Source organism: Seriola lalandi, unplaced genomic scaffold (assembly GCF_002814215.2).
Source record: "Seriola lalandi dorsalis isolate HSWRI2012SDOR001 ecotype SW California unplaced genomic scaffold, Sedor1 jcf7180002054425, whole genome shotgun sequence".
NCBI classification, from domain to species: Eukaryota; Metazoa; Chordata; class Actinopteri; order Carangiformes; family Carangidae; genus Seriola; species Seriola lalandi.
This window is the reverse complement of record NW_019524978.1, coordinates 2,062,304-2,071,336: the sequence shown is the minus strand read 5'-3', so window position 1 is coordinate 2,071,336 and position 9,033 is coordinate 2,062,304. Positions and strand designations below refer to the sequence as shown.

Here is a 9,033-nt window from a genome sequence, read left to right as displayed (position 1 = left end):
CCCAAGCTTTCATTTATGCAAATAAGGATAAAAAACAAAGGTGTACAGAAAAGAAAACTGAGAGTGCCTGCTGCTGTGACCACTGACAGCATGAGGGGATTGAATTGAATGACCCCTGTAGGGTCAAGTTGTTTAACCCCTGACTCTAGTGCTGATGCAAGAATTCCCCAGTCTTTGATTGTACCACAAATGATATCCTGTAGTAATCTCACGACCCAAGAGATGCAGGGGGAATCATACATTATTAACACCTTTAGCTGGAAAAGATTTACAAACTCACAGATAGCTTTTTCTTAAGGTCACTCAAAGAGCTAATGTCTTTAGCTGTTTAATGAGCAAGTAAGGCCCACATTCCCCGTCCCCCCGTTCTTTATCTGAAAGAAGCTGGCAGTGATGCAGCACCACCTTGCCAGGAAGACATTGTTGTAGAACCATGACACCTGATCCCAGCTTACAGCATCCTCCAGCCTCCTCTGTACTAATTAAATGACTTTGCCAAATCTCTCTCCTCTCCATTTCACAGTAGGTGCACATACAGTCTGCACACAGCTCTTAAAAAGACAGCAGCTGATGTAGTTGAAGAGCAACTGGCATGCTGAGCTATGTAGTGATGCAATAAACTGCTGCCGGTGGTAAGATTTGTAGCTGGTGATGCCAGCTCATCTTTACTTCAGTAGCCTTCATTATATGTCCAAAATACAAGTAATAATGGAGTGGACACAGGCTGGGAGATGGAATAAAGTGGGTTTCCAAATTAATGCGATTCCAAATTACTGCCCAATGGGAGTCTAAATTCGATCACAGATCCCATGAGCAAAAGGATCTGAGAGAAAAAAGATTAATTTTACAGGCTTGTTTTTCCCCTCCTCCGCCATCGCAACCTCTCTGCAGCCTTTAAATTAAATAAGACCTCAATGGCTCCTCTACAGAACATGGTAATTAGCCCTCTTCATGAGAAATGAAAAAAAGAGGGGGTCCCTTTTAAGGGTCAGACCAGAAGCACCATTCAGTGCGCACACTGTCATTTATCACCAAAAGAGGTTGCTTCCAAGAAAAGTGGATGAAAGGCTGATGGGCTTCCCTATTGGGTTGCCCAGGCCCTGCTGGGCTGCCTGGAAACTGGAAATCATAGTCATGTGTGAACGGAGGATTTAGCCACTTGGGGATAGAGCAGTTCAACCACATCATCAGCTACGCTTTTGATTCAACTGCCCCCAGGAAAAGAGGATTTACAGCCATAAGTCCACATCTTCCATTGAGTACAGGAAGGCATGTGCAATAAAGCAAGAGGCCCCACATTTCCATTAACCCTGATAAACTGTGTGAATCAAAAAATCTCTTATGGGAGAGATTACCTAAAGCACTATAAAATGAAAATCAATTTGACGCACTAAGCAAGAGGAGCAGGAGATTTAATCCTTAAAATATACAAGTTTACTTTATCACCATCTAAACATAGCTCTATAGTCATTTGTCATGTAGGTGATTCACAGAAAAGAAAACACACCTCCTTTCCCCCCTAAAGGTTATGACAGCATCATAGAGCAGGGGTTCTGTTTGCTGGCTGTCAGAAACAGAGCCGGGAGGATAAAAGGCTGTGATCTCTCACCCCTCTTCCTGGGCCTGGTCAGGCCTGTTTGTAAGTTCTGTGTACAGGGCTTATTTGGGATGCAGCATCTGCCACAGGCCCAGGGAAACCAGAGACATTTAAGACACAGAGAGCCTTTATCCAGAAGAATGTCATCAGCAGGGGAGTGGGGAGGGGAGGGTGTCAAAAGAAGAACTTTTGACCTTACACTGACTGTCAAAGTGAAGAGATGTCGTTTTGACTTGTCACCAACATAATGTTCTGACACAGTGTAAAAAGAAGCTAAGGTTGTTATCAAAACACATGCTAATTTCACTGTTACTCATGCGTGTAAGGATTTCATGTTCTCGATTACTTTCTCTCATGATGACAAAGACTGACTGAAACTTTATCATGGACGAGTGGTTCCCAACCTGTTTTGTCTGATGTTCATGGTAATATCAGATGAGCTGAAAGTAAACCTTCATCAATACCAGCCAACAAGTCCCAAATGTGTTGATTCCACATGAATTAATAACAATGTTATTTAACAAAAGCATCATGAATGCTGTGTCTGAAGTGTAGCAAAGTAATAGTTTTTTCATACAAGACATGGTGATCCTGGAATCATCTACATTTAGGCTTGCTCTCTTATTTTGTCAAGTCTGCATTTGCATTACCAACACTTGTACATTACACTCTTTTATCCATTACCTTTTATTTCAACTTATGTGCTCATTTACAAATTACTTTTTACACGTTCTCAAATGCAGCATCCAGTGTGTTTGCATGTTATAATTGTCCAAGGTTGGTATAAAATGTGTTGTTAAAGCCATGGATTAGGCATGGAAAAGTATGAGCACTTGCTACAGTTCACCTCTATTCCAATGCTTATATTTTAAAATGTATTTATAAAATGGATTCTAGACACCTTTTTCCCATCTAATAGTTTAGCACTTGGATTAAACATGTTTTTTCACATATCACATATTTTTCTGAAGTAGTTTTGGCTAATAAGATTGTGATATGTACCTGGATGGAGATCGTATTTGTCAATACACATTTTGCTTCATCATTCCAACAAAGTAAATATCCCTTTAACTGTCGATTCTGTGATATCAAATTGGTAAAAAAAAGTTATAGAAAAATGTATTTGTATCATTCATGCCTCATCCTGTATTGTATATTTTGTTATTTGTTATTACAAGCTTATTTCAAAATTTTCAATTATGCAGGGACTTTGCCAAATGTGAATTTAGTGAACTGATGATTTGCTCTTTAAGTTCTTGCTCAATTAAAAATCTATTAATATTTAGGTTTCCCTCGTCCATAAGGTAAGAATTCACAAGTTATTCATATCTTAAATGCATATTATACTCATGCTAGACAACCAGTTTGAGGCTCATATGACTCCCAGTGTTCATGGGAACAGAAGTCTAAGATGTGTCAGTGCATGTCTTGTGTTAAGGGGCAAGTTTGTGTCTCTCTCCTGTGTATTGTAGAAGGGTCTGTATATTGGGGGGGGGGCTTCTCTGGGATGTCCTCATTCATGCTGCTAACTAACGAGTCCCTCAGGCCCAGACTGGAACCAGCAGTGCAGCAGACTAACAGCATTACCATGACAAAGGTCTGTGGTCGGATGCAGTATGATAAAGGCATGGTAGAGATAAAAAGACACCCCCTTATTTCACACACTCTTGCTGGGGGTCAGACTAAAGCTATCCAAAGCGTTCAAGTTTTCATGATGTGATAAGACATGCCTGTGCATCTTACAAGTCAGTCCCCAGGGAAACAGCAACTTCTTTCAAATAGAGACAAAACATCCAAAAAGAATTTTTAACTAAGAACATCTCCTGCTGAAAAATGTTTTTGTGAAAACTCTTCTTGAGCTGATAATCAGCAGTTTCTTCAAAGGTCATATGGGTTCAAACACATATCGTATTTTGTCTCCTTGTGCTTTCAATCGATTAATGGCTCAAACATTCAGTCCTGACAATGGAATACATTCATTTTAATGGACCACAACTAAATCTGCCCAAACTGATTTTTACTATAACAATAAAAACATCAAACACTCTTGATCCTTTTGTGTAATTGATTCACAGCTCATTGGAGAAGGTGCAGTCACCCTTCGCTAAGGATATTTAAATAAATTATTACCTCACCATCTTGCTTCACTACAGAGCTGTATCATGTTAATGTTTCGTGCTAGAGTGGCTCTCAGTTAGTGCTGTGCAATGGATTATCCTCAGTGAGAACGTTTCATATTAAAAGGCTTATTAATTAATTTTTTCACTGTCAAAGCACAAAACGCCACCAGAAAATACATAATGTTGTTAATGAGCAATATTCAACCAGCTAATTAGACTTGTTGTCACGCAAACAACACTCAAACTGAGAGCTATGGAGATAGATGTAATATGATTGCTTAAATCCTGATGGGAGGAGCCTAGGAACATCAGGATTTATGGCGAATTAGATTGCAAAAGACAAATGGAGAGAATATATGTGACATTAGCATTGTTAGTGCTAAGGTTAGTTTACTAAGCTCACTTGCTTACCCGCCATGACCACAATACATTAACATTTTCACTATTTTGCCATTCAAGAAAAAAAGAAAGAAGAGTCCTACAGTCCTGCTCTTACAAATGAAATTTAGTTGAATTTGTAAGCAACAAAACACACCCTCACTAAATTTGATATACCTGGGTTTTTATCTGATTCAGCCTTATTTGATGTAGTGCGATCAGTCGTTTAGGTTGGCTAATGTTGGCTACTTTTAGCAAACTTTCCATGGATATTGCTGTGTAACTGAAATTTTGCTGACTTTCTGACTTGATGGTATTTTACTTTTTATCATCTACCATTATCTTGTAATTGTCACCATGGCTGCCAACAAGTTAGACTTACTTTAACAAGTTGTCTGCCCACAATTGGCCAAATTTTTTTTTTTTAACTCAACCATTAACACAATTATTGTCTTCGGCTCTGACAAATCGCTGTATAAATATTGGTATAAAAGGTCTGACAAAATCTACAGTTGTGTTCAATAAAAGCCTCAACAGTCAGATCAGAGTGCTCTTACCGTAAAGATCCTGCTTTTCTTTTTTCCTGCCCCCTTTGCCTCTTCCTACCATCTGAGTCTAATGTCTTTTCAGTGTGTTCGCTCATGTGTACAGAGGGCCTCCAGTGCCAAGCACTTCTCTAGCCTGGCTGTCCAGGCCAGGCACAATAGAGGCTGATTCCCCAGCCCCTCTGTCTCCCTGTGGCCTAAAGAGATCTCCCTGCAGGAGAGGAGGAGGACCACCTTGGTATTCGTCTGAGTATGTCAGACTTTGAAAAAACCTCCACAATCCCTTTCCTTTTTCTCGTAATGCTCAATTAACTTATGAGTTCACATACTGAACACTTCAGACAAATTTTGTTAGTCGTTGGACTAATATTCCTCCTCTTTCTTGTTTTTTTGTTTAAAATGTATTCTCAGATATTCCTTTAAGACAGTTTACCACTGTTGAAATGAGCTTAATCTGCATTGGGGGTAGGAATAGTAGTAGGGATGTCTAAAATAAGACAGCGTGTTATCCACAGTTATGGATACTAAAGCATCTCTTGTAGGCATGCTTGCCCTGCAGCAACACTGGATTTATAGCCTATGATTTAAGTTGAACACATCTGACTTTATTTGTGTCCTGTTCATTTTTCTACCCAAACAAGCACACTTATAGGGGAACATTGATTTCCAATACTTTAGTTTATGACCAAGCACGTACAAAGTTAATGACAATTCCATCAGCCATAGTTGTACTTTGTCTCTAAAATAAGATGGTGACCATAGTAACATTATACCTGCTAAACATCAGTACGTTTGCATTGCACTGCAAGCATGTTGGCGTACTGAGGTTAGCATTTAGCTCAAAGCACAACTGTGACTACAAGTCCAGCCTCACAGAACTGCTAGCATGGCTGTAGACTCTTTCTTGTAATTTGATGATAAAGCAGTATTATTGTTTTTTCCCAGGGCGATGAGAACATAAGGCCCTGCAAGTATCTTTGTAGCCTTCAGAACTACTGTAGTTGAGAGCAGAGACATGACAGATGGATTTCTTTTCATGTAGACTAGCTCGGCAGGATGCACAAAGAGTCTATGACTCCTTTTGTATGAGAGAACATGGGATGTGGTGAAACAGGGAAAGAGACAGAGGTAGAGAGAGGTAGAGCAATCACAGCAGGCAGGCAGACAGACGTAGACTCAACTGACCCTGGGGTCTAGAGGAGGCAGCCTCATCTCCATGCTCTTCAGCCACTGTCTCAGTGCTCTGATTTGACTCCTGAACTCACTCTGCCATTGGCTCAAGTCCTCCACATCCGTCCTGAAACAGAGAGGAACGATACAAAGTCAAAAGCTATAGTGATCTTATTTTACAGTTGAATTATAATCTTAAACATATAGTCAAAGAAATTAAACACATTTAATTAAAAGGATCATACAACTAAATCTTGCCAAGTATACTGTATGTCAGCAATCAAATGCCTTATTATGTGTTTAAATAGAGAGATGAATTGGTGGTGTGCTTCTCCTGTAATATATATATATATATACAAATAGTTATATATATGAAATTATGCTTTATGCTTTTTCTGTACACGTGGGTGCTGTTAACAGTTTGTGAGTGAACTCCTGCACTCTATTAAGCCTTTGGTTTGTTGTGTCTTTTCAGGAACAATGCTCTTGCCAGTGAGAATAAAAGGTCCACCATTATATATATTTTGTGGGATGAGTTTGGGGTTGGACTTAAGCGTTATTTTTTATTGCAGTAAGATTAAATTTGGATCCCTATAGCAGGAAGTAGAATATTCAGAAAATGGACAGCAGCCACACATTCACAACCTGTACTTAAGCAGAATGAGCTAAAACTGAGCCTTCGAGTATTATTCTTATCAAAGGACAATATAACCAGGGCTCCTTAGTTGAAAACAGTCAAATATCTCATTAGAGAGGCATCTGCTCTCTGTCTGCTAGGCTGGAACCTTAGTTTTCTTGTATCGGTATGTTTCAATTAGATGTTTTACACTCTGTGCTCACTTCACAATTCATGGCTCCGTCTTTGTATTGACAAATGCAGTTGCACCGCTCTACAAAGCTGATACAATTGACCAACTGTCATCACAGTTTGCTTTTTTGTTAATCTGACTGTTGGTGGCCATGTTCAATCATGCAGGATCCACTCTTTGGATTATAAAAGTAGTTTCTTTCGAAAGTGCCTATAGTGGTGAACCGTTACTTATTACTTGTGAATTGGAAACACCAGTCAGTATTTGTAAAAGGTTGAGGAGGTAATTTGTGTAATAATTTGCCATTTTGTCAAGGACACATGTTACCAATGTCAAGTAGAAGAAATGGTATTATTACACATTAGCATACCCATATCTCTGATCTTGTGATGTAGGGGTTGGTGATCCAAACAAAGCACTTTCTTTATCCTGCAAGAGACCATTAGAAAAAAAATACGAAATGATCCTTGTACCAGTTTTTGTTTTCCTCTGTTACTGTTATAGGATTTCCAGCTGACACTGTTCATTACTGTAGAATATACAGTATATGATGTTGTGAGTGTCTTTACACTGTTCTGTGTTCTTACCGCCATGCCTGAAGCTTCAGATGTGGGGAGAGCTGGGAGGGAAAGGGTCTGATCTGAGTAGTCAAGGGAGCTGACTGAAGAATTCTGGGAGGTGAATGTCTCACTGCGTCTGTTGGCAGGCTCCTCCATCAAAACCAGCGGCTAATGTTGGCACATAGATCAAAAATATGTACAGTATGTACCTAGTATGAAGGCACTGGATGTTTTTTTGAGCAGGTGTTTTACCAAGTAGTTGTTTCACCGGAAACAAGTGAAGGTGAGTGTAGGTCAGTCTAATGCTGCCCTCATGTGGTCAACTACTGTCTATTCCCGAGGGAAGATTCATATCACGGGCAAGCTACAAGGTTCAGTTAACACTATTAGATCAACAGAGACCTTGCATTGAATATTAATGCAATTGTTTCTCCTTTTATAACCACTTTCATAAAATAGAACTTGCTATCAGTGTTGAAGAAGGTAAACATTGGAAAATAATATTTCTGTCCATTGTGACATGCTTACAATATTTACATTACCCTTTCTATACACTATGTGAAAGACCTTAAGTTATTAATTTTCATGGGGGACCCAATGTAACAGCAGCACTGAAAAAACATATTCAACTACTAGAAATATCTTCAGATGCATAGGTATCAATATATAGATGACAAGAGGGTCTCTTCATTGCATATTTATTTACAACATAGTGTTATGTTCAGAACATACAGCCGTATCCACTCACTATATCATTCAAAGCAAAATCTGCCCCATAAGCAAAACCAACCGGTTAGTTTGTGATTTTATATATTGCTAGTATTAAATCAGCACAGTTACATCTGCAGTTGTCTTTATTTTACATCAACATTTTTCCCAAATATCCTTTGTAAAGTTAGTAAAACATGCAAGGCAAATTCATAACATATCAAAAAAACATGATGAAAACAAAGTAAAAGGATTTACAGAAGTAAAACTCTTTAGAGATGCATAAAAGAAATACTTGCTATGGAAAAATAACTATAAGCAAAATAAAGCTTCAAGCTGTTTTTCAGTTTGCAGAAGAAATCTGTGGCAAAATGTCAACTGAAACAAGTTAATTTGATATAATACATACATTCATGCAATGTGTTGCTGTATCAAATATGTCAATTCTCCAAATTTCTCTGATTAGTGCTTTGGTTGAACTGAATTTACAGTCAGAGATAATATAAATGAAATAGTGGACAGTGGACTTAAGACTAGTGAAATGAAGATGTGCTGTTGTGTCACTACAGTTAATCACAATTTAAATGAAAAAATGTGCACACAGATGTGTCTATGCTTTGGGAGTGTTCTCTTAAAAATCAGATATGACAACATAAATATAACTGTTAGCATTCAAGTAATAAATATATGAAAAAAAGTCATGAATAAAGAGTGCTCCTAGAATAGTATCCCAAGATGGTGTCAGGTTGACTCAGCCTCAGCTTTCTTCAAATGTGATGTGCAATGGAAATAATGGATATATTCAATGGGAGATCTAGAAACAAAAGAAAAAAGCTATGAATTAAAATCAAAATGAACCTAACAATGCAGTGAGAAAAAAAGAAAGAAATTAAATTTAAAATCATAAAACAAATCTGGATGAAACCTTGTTTCATCTTTTGCAAATGAAATGAAAGTGACATGAAGTTCTCTAAAACAGTTATACACTGTACCTGTATTACTGCATGAGGTTGATATGGGCTCACAAATCCATCCAAGTTGAGAGGATCATACGCTCCGGCCAACTGAGCATCTGTACTCAGGTGTTGGATTCTAAGGGACCGAGGCAGCTGTCAAAGACAAGAGGATAAGTAACAGTCAATTAGC

At 38.4% G+C, this 9,033-nt stretch overlaps 1 protein-coding gene across 1 annotated transcript in view; it reads right to left on the bottom strand.

Moving 5' to 3' along the window:
- Positions 1 to 7,861: 7,861 nt before the first annotated feature.
- LOC111658087 (plectin-like) overlaps positions 7,862 to 9,033 on the bottom strand; it is a 64,256-nt gene continuing 63,084 nt past the window's right edge. Inside the window, exons 35-36 of the mRNA XM_023410483.2 lie at positions 8,880 to 8,996; positions 7,862 to 8,701 (exon numbers count right to left, since the gene is read on the bottom strand). The gene's annotated coding sequence lies outside the window, so the exon portion shown is untranslated. The remainder of the gene's footprint in view (positions 8,702 to 8,879; positions 8,997 to 9,033) is intronic.